This window comes from Lathyrus oleraceus, chromosome 4 (assembly GCF_024323335.1).
Source record: "Lathyrus oleraceus cultivar Zhongwan6 chromosome 4, CAAS_Psat_ZW6_1.0, whole genome shotgun sequence".
Taxonomy (NCBI): domain Eukaryota; kingdom Viridiplantae; phylum Streptophyta; class Magnoliopsida; order Fabales; family Fabaceae; genus Lathyrus; species Lathyrus oleraceus.
In genome coordinates, this window is record NC_066582.1 from 18,810,961 (window position 1) to 18,827,418 (window position 16,458).

The following is a 16,458-nucleotide window of genomic DNA, read 5'->3' on the forward strand; positions in this document are numbered from 1 at the left end:
GTTAAGAAAGAAGTGAAAATCGGGGCTGCTTTGGAGGAAAGTGTAAAGAGCAGGATGGTGGCATTGTTGAAAGAGTACGTCGACATCTTTGCCTGGTCTTATCAAGATATGCCAGGGTTGGATACCGATATCGTTGTGCACAAGCTACCGTTGAGAACAGATTGTCCTCCAGTGAAGCAGAAGTTGCGCAGAACTCGACCCGACATGGCAATGAAGATTAAGGAAGAAGTGCAAAAGCAGTGGGATGCTGGTTTCCTTGCTGTCACTAATTATCCGCCATGGGTTGCGAACATCGTGCCAGTCCCGAAGAAGGATGGGAAGGTAAGAATGTGTGTGGACTACCGGGATCTGAATAGAGCTAGTCCGAAAGATGATTTCCCGCTACCTCACATTGATGTGTTGGTAGATAATACAGCTCAATTCTCGGTGTTTTCCTTCATGGATGGCTTTTCTGGCTATAATCAAATCAAGATGTCGCCAGATGATATGGAGAAAACAACGTTCATTACACCGTGGGGCACCTTTTGTTACAAGGTGATGCCATTTGGTCTCAAGAATGCCGGTGCTACTTATCAGAGAGCCATGGTGACTTTGTTTCATGATATGATTCATCATGAAATTGAATGCTATGTTGATGACATGATAGCAAAGTCCCAAACAGAAGAGGGGCATTTGGTAGATCTGGCCAAGTTGTTCAACCGGCTGAGACAATTCAGACTGAGGTTGAATCCGAACAAGTGCACGTTCGGAGTGCGGTCCGGTAAATTGCTGGGGTTCATTGTAAGTGAGAAAGGAATCGAGGTTGATCCTGCAAAAGTAAAAGCGATAAAAGAAATGCCTGAACCGAGAACAGAGAAGGAGGTTCGTGGTTTCTTAGGTAGATTGAACTACATTTCACGGTTCATATCTCATCTAACAGCCACGTGTGAACCGATATTCAAATTGTTGAGAAAAGATCAAACGGTCAGGTGGAATGATGATTGCCAAGCGGCATTTGAAAAAATAAAAGAGTATTTGCAGGAGCCTCCGATTCTGATGCCTCCTGTGGAAGGAAGACCGTTAATTCTGTACCTGACAGTCCTCGAGGGGTCTATGGGGTGTGTATTGGGGCAGCATGACGAGTCTGGTCGAAAAGAGCATGCCATATACTACCTTAGCAAAAAGTTTACCGACTGTGAAACAAGATATTCACTGCTCGAGAAAACTTGCTGTGCTTTGGTCTGGGCTGCTCGCCGACTAAGGCAGTACATGCTGGTTCATACCACTTTATTGATTTCCAAGATGGATCCAATCAAGTACATTTTTGAGAAGCCAGCATTGACCGGACGGGTTGCGAGGTGGCAAATGATTTTGACTGAATACGATATACAGTATACCTCTCAGAAAGCGATCAAGGGGAGTGTATTGTCTGATTACCTCGCCCAGCAACCCATTGATGATTATCAACCGATGAAGTTTGAATTCCCTGATGAGGACATCATGTTTCTCAAATCGAAAGATTGCGAGGAACCGATCCCGGAGGAGGGGCCTGACCCTGAATCCGAATGGATTCTGATGTTTGATGGGGCCGTTAACGTGAATGGAAGCGGTGTTGGTGCTGTTTTGGTTACGCCGAAAGGATCTCATATTCCTTTTGCTGCCCGACTAACATTTGAGTGCACCAATGCTTGCATATTGGGTATCGAGGAGGCGATTGATTTGAGAATCAAGAACCTTGTCATATATGGAGATTCAGCTCTGGTGATAAATCAGGTTAACGGGAAATGGTATACGCATCAATCTCATTTGGTTCCGTATCGAGATTATACGAGGAGATTGTTGACGTTTTTCACCAAGGTGAAGATGCATCATGTGCCCAGAGAGGAGAATCCTTTGGCAGATGCTTTGGCTACTCTGGCTGCCTTGATTAAGGTGCAGAGGTGGAATCAATTCCCCAGTGTGGAAGTGGGTCGTCTGGATAGACCGGCTTATGTGTTCGCTGTTGATACAGCACCTGACGATGATAAGCCGTGGTATCACGATATCAAGCGCTATCTTGAGACGCAAGAATATCCTGAGGGAGCGTCAAAGAAAGATAGAAAGACTCTGCGGAGGTTAGCCATGGTATTCTACCTGAATAAGGATGGGGTTTTGTATAAAAGAAATTTTGATTGGGTCTTGCTCAGATGTGTTGATGATGCAGAAGCAAGCCAATTGATGAAAGAGGTTCATGAGGGATCGTTCGGTACCCATGCCAGTGGGAATGCAATGGTAAAGAAGCTGCTGAGAGCAGGTTATTACTGGATGACAATGGAGGCCCAATGTTTTAATTTCGTGCGGAAGTGTCATAAATGCCAGATTTATGCTGATAAGGTGCACGTACCTCCAAATCCGTTGAGCTTGATGTCGTCTCCGTGGCCGTTCGCTATGTGGGGCATTGATATGATTGGAAAGATTGAGCCTACAGCTTCGAATGGGCACAGGTTCATATTAGTGGCTATTGATTACTTCACCAAGTGGGTTGAAGCAGCCTCTTATACGAACGTGACGAAGCAGGTCGTGGCCAGATTTCTCAAGAGAGACATCATTTGCCGATACGGGGTTCCCGAGAGAATCATTATTGATAATGGTTCTAATTTGAACAATAAGATGATGGCAGAGCTGTGCCGGGAATTCAAGATTGAGCATCACAATTCTTCTCCCTATCGTCCGAAGATGAATGGGGCGGTTGAGGCAGCCAACAAGAATATAAAGAAGATTGTGCAGAAAATGGTGGTGACCTACAAGGATTGGCATGAGATGTTGCCGTTTGCATTGCATGGGTATCGAACGTCGGTGCGCACATCTACTGGGGCAACTCCTTTCTCATTGGTATATGGGATGGAGGCGGTATTACCTGTGGAGGTTCAGATTCCTTCTTTGAGAGTCCTGATGGACGTGAAATTGCAAGAGGCTGAATGGGTAAGGACCCGGTACGAAGAATTGAGCCTGATAGAGGAAAAGAGGCTTGCAGCCATCTGTCATGGGCAGTTGTACCAGCAACGGATGAAGCGTGCTTTTGACAAGAAGGTGAGACCTCGGGTATATCACGTGGGTGATATGGTGATGAAAAGGATCCTTCCTCCTCAAAACGATCGAAGGGGCAAATGGACGCCGAATTATGAGGGTCCATTCGTGGTCAAGAAGGTTTTCTCTGGTGGAGCCTTGTTGTTAACGACCATGGATGGCGAGGATTTTCCATCCCCTGTGAATGCGGACGCAGTTAAAAAATACTTCGTATAATTGACCCGCTGGACGAAAAGAATGAAATAGTCCAGGCAAAAATGGGCATCCCGGCGAACCAAAAACAGAAAGAAAGGTTCGGGCAAAAATTAGGGATAAAATGAGAAAATTGTACACCCGGCAAGTCGAAAACCTGAAAAGGCGACTTGGGCAAAAAAGGGTATCCCGGTGGACTGAAAACCTGAAAGGGCGGTCCAGGCAAAAGAGGGATTGAAACGAACAACTGCGTCTAGCATGATCGTTTGCGCTTTGGTTAAAGCATCATGGATAATACCCGGTAGGGATCGATCAGAAACGTCTTGTTTAGAAGGCAGAAAGCACGGAGAGTCTGAGGACATATGGGGTGTAACCGAGTTGGAACTCGATGAGATTACAGGTTTCACATTGCCATTAGGATAGATTTTTCCTTTTGAGTGCAATTACCTCTTTTCAGGAATTGCTTCCTTTTGTATTGCTCAGTTTGAGCCACACTTTCCAAATCAATGAAATGCACATTCAGTCAAGTAATTTTGTTTTTGTTTTTCATTACCGCTTTGATTGCAAAAACGTCCGATTTATTTTGATAAAGAATTTTGCATTTTTATACATACAGGTTCCTTCCAATGCATGTTTATAAGATTGAAAATTTGAAATCTTATTTGGAAGGTTGAGTGACCCAAGTGTTGAAATCTTGACACGCCTGGGGCACGGTTTTATCTGACGATCTGTTTTGCAGGAACTGTTAGGTATTCGTCACTCACTTGCAGGTTGTGATGTGGAAGCTTTGTAACAGATCCCCAGAGAGTTCGCTCAGGAACGGAAACGACGAAGACGTTGAGGCGTACGACGATCCTTGATGATATCAAGAAGACTCTTCAAAGTCGAAAGACTTGAAAGTATGTAATTCCCCGCAGAGTCCGATTGGGGACGAGTGCACGAAGAAGGGCGACGAAGAGACGACGAGAGACGTCCGACGACCCTTGAAATTAATCAAGAAGACTCTTCAAAGTCGGAAAATTGAAATTTCTGTATAATCCCAGGAGTATGTTCTCGTCGAGCGCGGAGCGATTTGGAATACAAGATGATGGAGCAGAAAAGGTCCAGACGAGTCTGGGAATTCTCAAGAGTGGAAAACTGATGCGAGATTGGGAGATGGATACCAGGGTTTGACGAGTCGACGGGTGTTCTGTACCGACTTTTCTCATTTTCCCAGCTAGGTCCCCAAGCAGAGTTAGAGGACCAAATCCCCAGCGGATTCCAGATCTGTGACATCCCCAGCGGAGTAGTATGCGTTTCCCTAGCATGGTCAAGGTGGTTATCCCCGGCAGGTGATAGAGTGATGCACCCCCAGATGAGTCTGGAGATTGCTATTTCCCCAGCGGAGTATCTGTGAGCATTTCCCCAGTGAAGTCAGCAGGTATCTGTGAGGGTTTCCCGAAGCAGAGTCAGGATGGATATCCTCAGCAAGTCAAGAGCTATTGTATCCCCACAGAGTGTTGGTGGTGCTTATCCCCAGCGGGTTCTCAGGCGGATTGGGTGCAAAGGAGGTTCTTCCCCAGCAAGGGTTGCCTATTTCCCAGCAGCAGTGCTATTCCCCAGCATGGTGGGAATCGGAGCAGTGCCGAGTTCCTCAGCAGAGTGTCTCGTGCTCCCCAGAAGAGTCCCTTGCGGGGGATACTTTCTTTATGCATTCATCATGAAAAATAAACATGGCATATTGCATAGAAAAATAAATAATCGCGTAGCATTTCCATAATTATGGAGCATTACGCAGAAAAAATCAATCATGCATCATTGCAAGCATAAGCTAGTCTCAAGCCGTGGTTACCGTTTGAGAAGTGGTTTTGGCCAGACAGTGAAGGTGTTACTCCGAGGAGTTTAGCCTCATGATTTGATCAAAGGTATTTCCCCGGTAGTGCGATACTGGAGTAATTGTTTTCCGTCGAACAGAGATGGAAAGGTTATGCGATCAGCGCAATTCAAGCCGTGGTTACCGCTTGGAGTTTTGGTTTCGCTGGATGGTGAAGATGTTACTCTGAGGAGTTTAGCATCACGACGTCAGATCAACAATGTTCCCCAGTAGTGCGATATTGGAGGAGATGTTTCCGTCGGACAGAGATGGAGCTAAAATCAGAAGACGTTGCGCGATCAACGCGATTTTCGGGGTTCAAATGGAGAAAAGGAAATGTGGATACATTTTCTGGAGATCGGGGTTCAATCGGAGAAAAGGAGATACTGAGGTATTTTCTGGGGTTCAAATGAAGATGGAGTTGAAGATTACATCCGGGATGAGGTCCTTAGGATCGTCTTCTGTTCATGTGTCACCTTAGGCTTTGGCGGATGCCAGTGGAGGTCGTTATAGGTGTCTTCTGAGGAAGAGATACACATGCTACCTTCCTTTTGTGAAGGTTTACCCTCTGACATGTCGCCCTCAGAGTGGTTTGGTGTTATTTCCGACGTTGCCAGCGGAATTATCACGGGAGAATGGAGAAAAGAAATGCTGAGGCATGTTCTGGGGTTCAAATGGAGAAAAGAAATGCTGAGGCATGTTCTGGGGTTCAAATGGAGAAAAGGAGATGTTGAGGCATTTTCTGGAGAACGGGGTTCATATTGGCGATCGAGAGTTATCGTCAGGCGACTGGGGTTCAAATTGGAGATCGGGGTTCATTTATTTTGGCAAAGAAGGAGTGCTGAGGCATTTTCCGGGGTTCAAATGCAGAGATCCGAGGATCGTTTGCGCGGGAAAAAACTTCGGGGTTCAAGAAAATGAAAAAATAGAGAAAATTTCGGGGTTCAAGAAAAGCAGAAAAAGAAGAGAATAATAATCCCGCGTGGATGAGTGGTGATTAGACCATGGTTATCCCTGCGCTACCATTTATTTTGGTATCCAGGTCGACGTTTTTTCGAGTTTGTTTCTTCGCCGATGCTGACAGGCGTTGTTAATTATATCCCATCAGAGTGCAAATTGTTCGTCTGTTCTCGGTATTCAATCATTCTTCACCCTGATCATCCGAACGCCGAGGCTATTCGTATCGACAGGTTCACAGTGGATTGAATAGGGGCAGCTGTAACACCTCAAAATTTGCCCTCCTCTCTTGGGACTAGCATTAACATATTTGCATTTCATTTTAGGGCATTAGGCATTGCATATTGCATATCATGTGGTTACATTGTGCAAGCCATACTCCCAAGTCTTGATCAGAAGGTGGAGAAGTCCAAGTGCAAGCCTAGGGTTTGTTGATTGATCATGGCCATCTGAGGATTGGGCTGTGAATTAGGGTTTCATGATTTTCAAGGGTATTGGTATTCATATTGATTGAATTGATACATCATCATCATCATGGGTGGATGTCATCAGAAGATTGAAGAAGATTCCTTGAGATTAGGGTTTTGACCACTGGTCAACCCTAATCAGTTGCATTGGGCCAATCAGGGCTGGATCAGGAGATGGGGTTCATGATGGTTTTGAGGATCATTCTAGGATTATATTGTGCTAATTGAGGCTAGGGTTTCACCCTTGAGCCATTTCAGTTGAAGATTGGGGCTCAATTTGATCTATGCATTGCCAGATTCATCTGTCAGTTGGAGAAGTCAACTGTGGTCGACTGTACATGATCTGATGGATTTGGAGGTGGAAATGAGTTGGATACACTTCATTCATGTTGGAACAAGTGTTATTTGACTTTGCAAAGCCTAAGAATGAAGAAAATCAAGTCAGGACAAAAACTGCCAAAAATAGAAAGTGACTTGTAACTGAAGTTTCCAAAAATGGAAAGTTTTGGACCTCAAAGCAACGTGTCCAAGGAAGCTTCAAATGAAAATTTGTTCAACATGAAAGTTGTAGATCTTGTTCTCACCTTTCCAAAAAGTCCAAGAACTTGAAAATCCCATGTATGGTTGTCAAGTTATGGTCCAGTGAATTTCAAAAATGACCCGTAATCAGGAGGCCATAATTTCCACATACTTTGTCCAAATTGCAAGTTCTTTATATGCACAAACTCCATTTGACATGTGCTTCAAGGGTCAAGGCAAAAAGTCACTTTTCAACTGGACAGCTGAATTGGATCAGGGGCAAAATGGTCCAACTCTCAAAATAATTGGAATTTTTGAATGGGATTTTTTTCTACACCTCATAATTGGCATTTTAAATTTGTTGGAAGCATCATTTTATGGCTAAGGCATTTGGTTTGGAATTTGGTTTGAAAAGTGAAAATGCCAAAATTGGACAATTGCCATACACATGTGAATTTGAGATTTAAGCAACCAATGAAGTTGAAACAAGTTGCAATGGTTCACATATGATATTTAGAGGTTGCATGAGCTGTCAAAACAGTTGGCAATGAGCTGTATATGGAAATTACATTTTTGCCCTTGTTTACAAATTGCCATTTTCACTAACTATGCCAAATTGCTAATTAACATGATTAGTGATGGATTAGTGCAATGTATATAAACCAAATCACTTGCTAATCATAACAGACTCTCACAATTACCAAAGCTGGATCCAAAAACCTCTCATTCTCTCAAAATTCCATCAAGAACACCAATCTTCATTTCCAAAATTCATCACCAATTCTTGATGAAAATTGAAGATTCTTTTCGATCTGAACTCCACTAGTCATCTTCTCAAACTGTTTTTGCAAATTGGAAGGCAAGGAGTTCGGATTCTCAACTGTTCAACATCACCTCATCAATGGCAAATCCGGATTGTGGACACTAGGAGTGGAAGTAATTGAATTCGAGCGCGTCAATCACCTTCCTTATCCCTCTGCTGTTGCTGTTTTGAAGAATGGAGCTCTAAAAGCATCGGATTCACTTCTGCATTTCCAGGTTTGGAGTTTTTTCGAAATTCAAGATTCGATGAATTATGATGTGCATTATGTAGAGCCTTGCTTGTAGAACATGATGATGCTTGTGGTTTTAGAAATAGTGACCTGTAGCGTGAGAAATCGTGAATTGAAAGTATGAACATAAACCCTAGGTTGCTCGATTTGAAGAACATAGGAACGATTAGGGCAAATGAGGTTCGTATTTGGATTGTAGGAGTTGAGACCTTTCCAACGACTATAGCCACGTCCATTTTAGTGAACTTTTGATGTTCTTCATAATTTTGGAAATCTGGAAATTATTTGTGTTGAAGACGATGAAACAAGGCTGTAGATCCAATTTTCTGTTTGAAATTTCAAATTAGAGGTTTACCGCCCGCGCCCAATGTATTTACGATATTGCCACTGTGTTATTTAATTAATTCCTTTAATTATTAAAAATTGATAATGACCTTAAAAAATTCATTAAAAATAGGAGAAAAATCAGAAAAATGTGAGGATTTTTATGTTGACTTTGTCATTGACTGTAGAATTTCTTTGACCTATTGGTCAAAGTTGTGCATGGTGTATTTTTCATTTGGCATAGGTTTTTCTTCACACATGTACATTTTGATACATTTTGGCAATTTGATCATGAAATGCTCATATCATAAAATAAATTCTTGCCAATTTTTGTGGTGATTCATGACTGATTGATGTTCATTTATATGTAAATTTCATGCATTTTTGATACCTGGCCATTGAGATGTGAATTTTGGAACTTAAGTGTGACAATTTGTGTCACACCTCTTGATGTCAGCTTGTTGAATTTAATTGATGGACCTATACTTGTTGAAATAATATGAAATTTTGCATGGTGAATTGTTAACATGTTGAGATGTTGTATGAATTTTTGTGGAATTTTACACTGCATTTTCTAATTGATTGTGAATTTTCATTTCTGGTGATTAAATTTGCAAGCTTGTATGACCTAGGTTGGTAGAATGATTGGGAAATCTTCATATGGTACTGTATCATCATGAAATTTGATATGCTTGTAATAGACACATAATGTGACATCCCTGTTTTGGTCTCATCCATTTCTTTTTTGTTTTCCTTGAGTTATGGATTTTTGAAGTGAGTTCATGTATTGATGTTGTGAATTGGAGCATGTAATTGTGTCTGTTTTTGTTGATTTTCATTGACATGGTTCTATTTGCCCAATTGAGCTCAAATTTGACATGGTAGACCTTGATTGCCCCCTGTTTAGGTGTAATTAATTTGAGAATTTTTGGATGTGTTTTGATGTGGATTTGAATGCAATACTTCTGTTTGCATGTTTGATGCTTCATTTGAACCAATGTGGATTGTTTTGTGCATAACATGAGCATAATGAATGATATAAACATGAGACCAAGGATGTTTGCTCTTGTTTGACTTTAATTTGAGATTGGTTTGTGAATGCCTTGCTGTTTAAGGATTTTTTTCTTGTTTTGGACCCTAGGCTTAGCCTAGTGGTCTTGTTGCTAATATTTGCTTGATTTTTCAGGATCAAAAGCATAATGCACATGGAGAATGAATCAAGTTAAATTTAATTGATGTTGTTGATGTTTGTACACTAACATAACATTGTTTTGTAGGTGGTGAAGCTTGGGCTTAAGCTTCGAGCTTGCTTTGTTGTGCATTGCTTTGTATAGATTGATTGATTGAACTTGCTGTTTGGTTTTGTCTGTCTGAGTACTAACTGTGTTTGATTGTTTCCAGGTACTTTAGTTGCTCAGTTCCTTGTGAACTATTGCTTTGCTTTGCTTAAGCAACTTGCATTGAGGTAGGTCCTCTTGACTTCATGTAGTCTGGAGACCCGGCTGTTACCGGGTCGGGCAAATAAATGTCTGAAGTCCTCCTTAAGAGGCAATGATTGTGGTTGTTTATTTTTAAGCCCAAGCAGGTGCAAGTCCTTTAAATAAGGCAATTGGTGGAAGGTAGGGGTATGCAGCCTACCCCCCACTCTTCAGTTGAGTCTTCTCCTTGCTCCCATTACATGGTTGAAGCATTGAGATCCTAACCCAAGATCCCGTGCAGTGCACATTGAGTCAGAGTCTCTGAGTATAGAAGGGTTCCCCTATTCTGGACCCATGCTCATTTGTCAGATGCTCTCCCTGGTTAGGGATAAGAGCTGTGAGGTCTGATCCTCACTTCATCCCATCATCTGCTTCACCTTAGCCTCGTAATGGCAAGGTTAAGAGCAAACACAGCCTGTACAGACGATTGCTTAGGCAGTCAAACCTGATTGATTGAGCCCCCTTGTTTGGCTATAGTGCGTGTTATGTGGATATCTGATTGACATGCTTGTTTGAGATACCTGTTCTCATTTGATGATATATGATTGTATGCTTGTGTGCTAGCTTCTTTCCTGGTTAGGTTAGTTTGCTTATGCAAGTAGGATAGAAAACCGAACTTAGGGTTAACGATGCATGACAACATTAGGCTCGAGTCTCAGCTCCCTAGTTGTGTATCTTTCCCCGGTTTCTGGTTAGCAATTTAGTCCCTTTCCGGGGAACTACATCGCCCTGATCCTCGTTCCAGACGAGGTATGTAGGCAGGTGGTCGTGCGAGACCACTCCGGGCAACCTTTTTCTTTTTTGCGTGTGTTTAATTGTTATCTGATTGTGTGTTTTGGCTTGGATGCCGACGTAAGCCCAGTGATTGGCAGTCGGGCTCCACGTTTGCCCTTTTGTGCGTGTTTTGGTTCGGATGCCGACGTAATTCCATCCGGTGGTTGTCGGGCTCCATGTTTGCCACCCTTGCTTGTTTGTATGTTTTGTGTTGTTTGGCGTGCGTAAGCCGAACTACAGTGGCTCTGATTCTTGTTCCAGACAAGATATGTAGGCATAAGGTGCGACGCCTTATCGAGCCCGTTTCTCTTAACCCCACCTGCGTTCCCTGTGTGTGTGTGTGATGTTTAGCAACCTTTTCTTTATTCTAGGACGTGGATCCCTAGGAGTACCTAGGACGTGAGGGGTGCTAATACCTTCCCCTCGCGTAACCGACTCCCGAACCTTTTCTCTCTGGTCGCGAGACCATGTCTTTCCAGGTTTCTCTGAGCGTTTCCTTTCCCTATCTTGGGATAAATAACGTTTAGTGGCGGCTCTGTGTGTTTTATTTTTGAGCTTCGCCGGTTGATTTTTCGCAGGATGCGACACTCCCTACCTGACAATTAATACATATTTTACCTTCTCCAATCTTGAGATCAGGTAGGCCAACGATTTCCTTCTTAGATATAATCTTCCAAATACTTTTGAGATTTAAGTACTCAAGTTTTTTGAGCCATAACTTAGTTTCTTTAGTTTTGGAAATGAGACAAGACTAAGGTTGATTCTAAACAGAGGGTGACTACATGTAGCAATAATCTCTAAATTTGGATCCCTTCATCATTTGAGCATGGTTTTTGTTTGTGGTTTTGCATTCATATTTATTGAAGTTGAGACATAAGTCTTGATCACATAGTTGACATATGTTAATAAGGTTAGCAATGTGACCATGAACTAGTAACACATATATATAAGGCAGGGAAGACCATGATAGTATAACTTCCATTTACCAATAATGATGAAATTTTCCACCTTTTGGAATATAATGTTGATTGTCTTTGACATTAGTAGAGACATTATTCCCTAATATTTTATCAAATTTTCTCATGACTTTTCTAAAACTCTTAAGCATATCAATGGGCTTAGTCAGATTTTCATCTACATCACATTCTAGCTGGTCATTACAATCTTCAGTATCCACTTTGAATACCACACCCTTATTTTTTTCTCGAATTTGTCATCAATAACCATCTCAAACTTAAGTAAGGATTCAATTAATTCATCAACTTTCATTGTGGAAACATCTTGAGCTTCTTTAATTGTTGTAACCTTCATGTTAAACCTCTTGGAAAAAGATCTTAGAATTTTTCTTACAAATTTTTCCTCTGACATCTTTTTACCAAGAGGAAACGAATTGTTAGCAATGTCATGAAGGAGAACATTGAATCCATAGATAGTTTCGTACTCACGCATCTTCATATTTTTTAAATTTTGTGGTATAAAGTTAAAGTCTTGACATACAAATTTTGGATGTAACTTTATGAGCAACTTCAAAAGTCTCCAAAACATCCTTAGCACTAAGGCATGTATTAAATATCCTAAAGATATTTTTTATCCACTCCATTATATATGGCATTAAAAGACGATAGTTCCTAAGTGCAACTTCATCTTCAGCAGTTCTCTAATTTTTTTTAACCTTCACAGGTTCAGTGTTGTCTTCGATTGTGATCTTTGGTGAAGTCCATCCATTTATGTTTGGTTTCCAAATCTTATTGTCCATGAACTTAAGAAAAACAATCATGCGAGTCTTATAATAGTCATAATTGGCACCATCAAAAATTAGTGAGCGATTAACAAATCCTTCATCTTTAACATTTTTCATCTTGAACAAAATAGATTAAAAACCCTAGAGCTCACCCAACTAAAACACGGTGTATGTTCTAATGCAAATTAAAATTATGTTCGGTTAGCGACAAAATGTCACAAACAATGTATGATAAATAATATTTCAAAAGAGCGAAGAATAAATAAATAAATTAAATAACATGGATAATTGGTAACTCAGTTCGGTCCAATGTCGCCTATGTTTGGAGTAGGCATTGCAACATAACCCATACCCGCGGGTACCAACCCGAACCCGCCCCGAAGTTGACGGGGAAAACCCACTTTGACTGGGTTTGGGTTTGGGTTTGGGTTTTCCCCGATTTTAAAATATGGGGATGGATCGGGTAATGGGGACATTAGTACCCACCCCGAACTCGCTCCGTTTATTTCATTATGTACATTATTATTTATTTTTGAATATTTAGAGTATTAAATATGTGGTCAATGTTTTGATATTTTAATTTGAATTTATTATTTAAAATATTTGAAATGTATGTATGGAATTTTTTTAGATTGTTTTATTTTATTATTTGTAATGTAATTTTATTTTGGAAAAATAAATATTTCTATTTAAAAAATTGATTTCACTAAATAAATGGTGGAGGGGCGGGGATACCCGAATCCAACCCGAACCCGTTTGGGACGGGTTTGGGTTTTGATTCTCCATCCCCGTTTGAATTTGGGGCGGGGAATGGGGATTGTTTGGGGGTTTGGGTTTGGGGGAGGTAAAAACCGTCCCTTACCCGCCCTGTTGTCATGCCTAGTTTGGAGGGTTACATTCCAATGAAAGGTAAATTTATTAATTCAAGTAGTTAATAGTATACGACGGTTTCATTTGAACACTCTCAGTTCAATACCCTTTTCTTAAAACTACTTGTGAATTTTAACCCACGATTCCCTTTAATCTTAGATCCCCTCACTTTCACTCAAATACGCTGAAGTGTTTACAATAAAACAATTATATGTGGTGTGATTCAAAGCAGAATCACATACCAAATACCCTTTCCTTCTAAAATAATAAAGACTCTTAAGATCGAGTATTATATAAGAAAACACATAAGACTCAAAATACAGGGCTCAAAATAAATCTTCAAAATAAGTTGTATTCAAATAAGGTGAACCACCTCCTTAAATAACAAATATGATCCATCATAAACAACTAATCCAATATTCTTCATTAAAACCGAGTTAAATTCAAAAACAACGAATCAAATATTCTTCATTAAAACCAAAATTAAATCTTTTTAATTAAATCGTATCCAATCAAAGCCATCTTCAAATATATGATTTAATAAAATCTTCTTTAAATTGATTTGATTAGAAATACTTCTTGTAAACATAATCTTTACCCACTTCTAAAATAATTAAAATCGAAACAACTTGAATAAATGTTAAAGCAATTGAGGTCACATAAAAAGGTGTGTCATAGTCAATTAGAAAGAAAAAAACTCACAACAAATTAAGACAAAGGACTTAATATATTGACTACAAAAATTAATCAATCATCTTATAATAACAACCTATTCAATAATATATATTGCGCAAAATAATTCAGATAAAAAAATTATTCATTGATTAATAATAAATAATATATATAAACAATTTTTTCAAATTATGAATAAAATTTCCCAAACAATAGTTTGATATAAACAAATAAAAAATATATAAAATATCCACTATAACCCATTTAGATCGAGTAAAGTATAAAATGAACAAAATAAATATTTTAATTTTAATAAACTATAATTTATGATAATTAATCTATACGATTCTCCTTTAAATTACTAATCAATCATAGATAGGATACACTTCACCCTCTAAAATGAATATTCACTTTAAAGAAACAGGATCCAAAGCATTATTCATGATCAAACATAAAAAATTGCAAGCATGACCAAACTTCAAATGAAAAGACAACAATAAAATAACTAAAATAATTCATGATCAAATTGATTTTTATATTTTTAATTAGGTGTCAAGCAGAATATAGTCGATGATTCCATTATACACGGGTGAACTATTAAGGTTGGAATCAAATCAACATCATTCTTTATTAAACACATCATTCTTTAGTATAAAAGAAACAAAACATGTCATTCACACATTATATTTCAAAATAATAATAATTGATTTTCTAATACTTTTTAACATATTTCTTAAAATTTAAAGAGTGTTTACATACAAAATAAAAAGTTGTATAAAATCAAATAATTATATCTCAATACGTATAAATTGAGATATTTTTAAAATACTACTATAGAAAAATATATTATTTAAGATTTGAATGGGGGACTAAACACAACAATTTTATATTATTAATATATTTTCTATGGAGATAATAATGATGATACTATAAAAAAATATATTAATATATTTATAATATTATCTAATAATATTATAAATGATTTAATTTAAATTTTAAAAAATCAAAATTATATTATAATATATTTTTAATATTGATTTTAAAGAAAATTTAATAATTAATAATTAATAATTTAAGTTTAAGTTTTTTTTTAAAAGAAACTAATTGATTAAAATACTTAATACTCAAAACAAAATTTTAAGGCTAATGGGTTTTAAACCGTGTCCCTTTCTTGGAATGAAGCGTCTACAAGCTAACAACTAGATACATATGGATTACAATAAGGGTATGAGTAGAGTACTATAGTACCCGTCTCTATATCCGTAGTTTGAAAATTTTCTATACCTGAGTCCATTTTTGTGTGAGAATCAACATTTATAATCGTATACGTATCATATGGGTATCTGAGTATCCTTACCTGTATCTGTTACCCACGGTTCTAGTAAAAATAAATCTTTTATTATTGGATTGTGAAATAAATGAACACTAGAATTAAAATGTATAATAATTTAACTATGTTGTATTTTTTTTAAGATATATAGATACACTTTTTATATGACAATATAAATTAAAATATATAAATGTACATTATGAGGTGGGTACTAAGATACGCGTATGGTATCGATTTTTGCGAATTTTTACCATATCCATTATCAGTAATTTTTGCGGGTACAATTGTCATCCCTATACATGCGACTATTAACATAATTCATATACAATTAAAGCATTACAAATTACAATCTGGATGAATTTGGAAAATGCAGTTCTTTCCGATGTCATTTTAAGTTCTCAAAAGCCCTATATTTATTAGTTATGGTTCAAGCATGCACTTTTTTTAATAAAAAAAGCCCTTAACTAGTCATGATTTTATCATAGTAGATTTATTATGAGGTCATGTTTGCCCATAATTTTATCTTTAAAATTTGAGACTATGTATTGTAACACATCTTGCACACTCTTAAAGACGACTCTAATTCTTTCCGGTATGAAATTCTCAATTGTTTTTCTTTAGTTGGAAGGATCCACCCTTTGGAATACTATGCAACTTTCGAAGCCAAATTACTATACCGCTTAAATTTTATGAGTTCCTAGAACCACCATTTTTACCTACTTTTGTGGAAATGTTCTATGTAACTCTTCCTATCTACATTTACAATCCTTAAAGTAGGATTTTGCAAAAGTTATTCGGATTCAAATTGAAATTTTCCTCTTATTGACCAAGAAAATTGCTCGAGAATATTTCTTGTAGCAAAGTTTTTTGTGATTACCATTTCCACTAGACATTTTGTCTATTGCATATCCAACCATCTGAATGTTATCACATGCTTGCAAAGTGTAATACCTCAAGCCGCGGTTATCTCCGTCCATATTCTTGTCCCAAAAACTTTCCTAAATCGAGCTTTGAAATCTTTATACTCATTGTTATTTTGAATGGGTGTGAGAATTATATATCAATAATAAAGGGTCATTGCATTAAGTTTAACTACTTGTGTACTTATTTGTGAACATTGGATCAGAAAGTAAACTGTCTGATCATTTTTTTGTTACGAAAATTGCCTCACTAGTTTAATAAGGG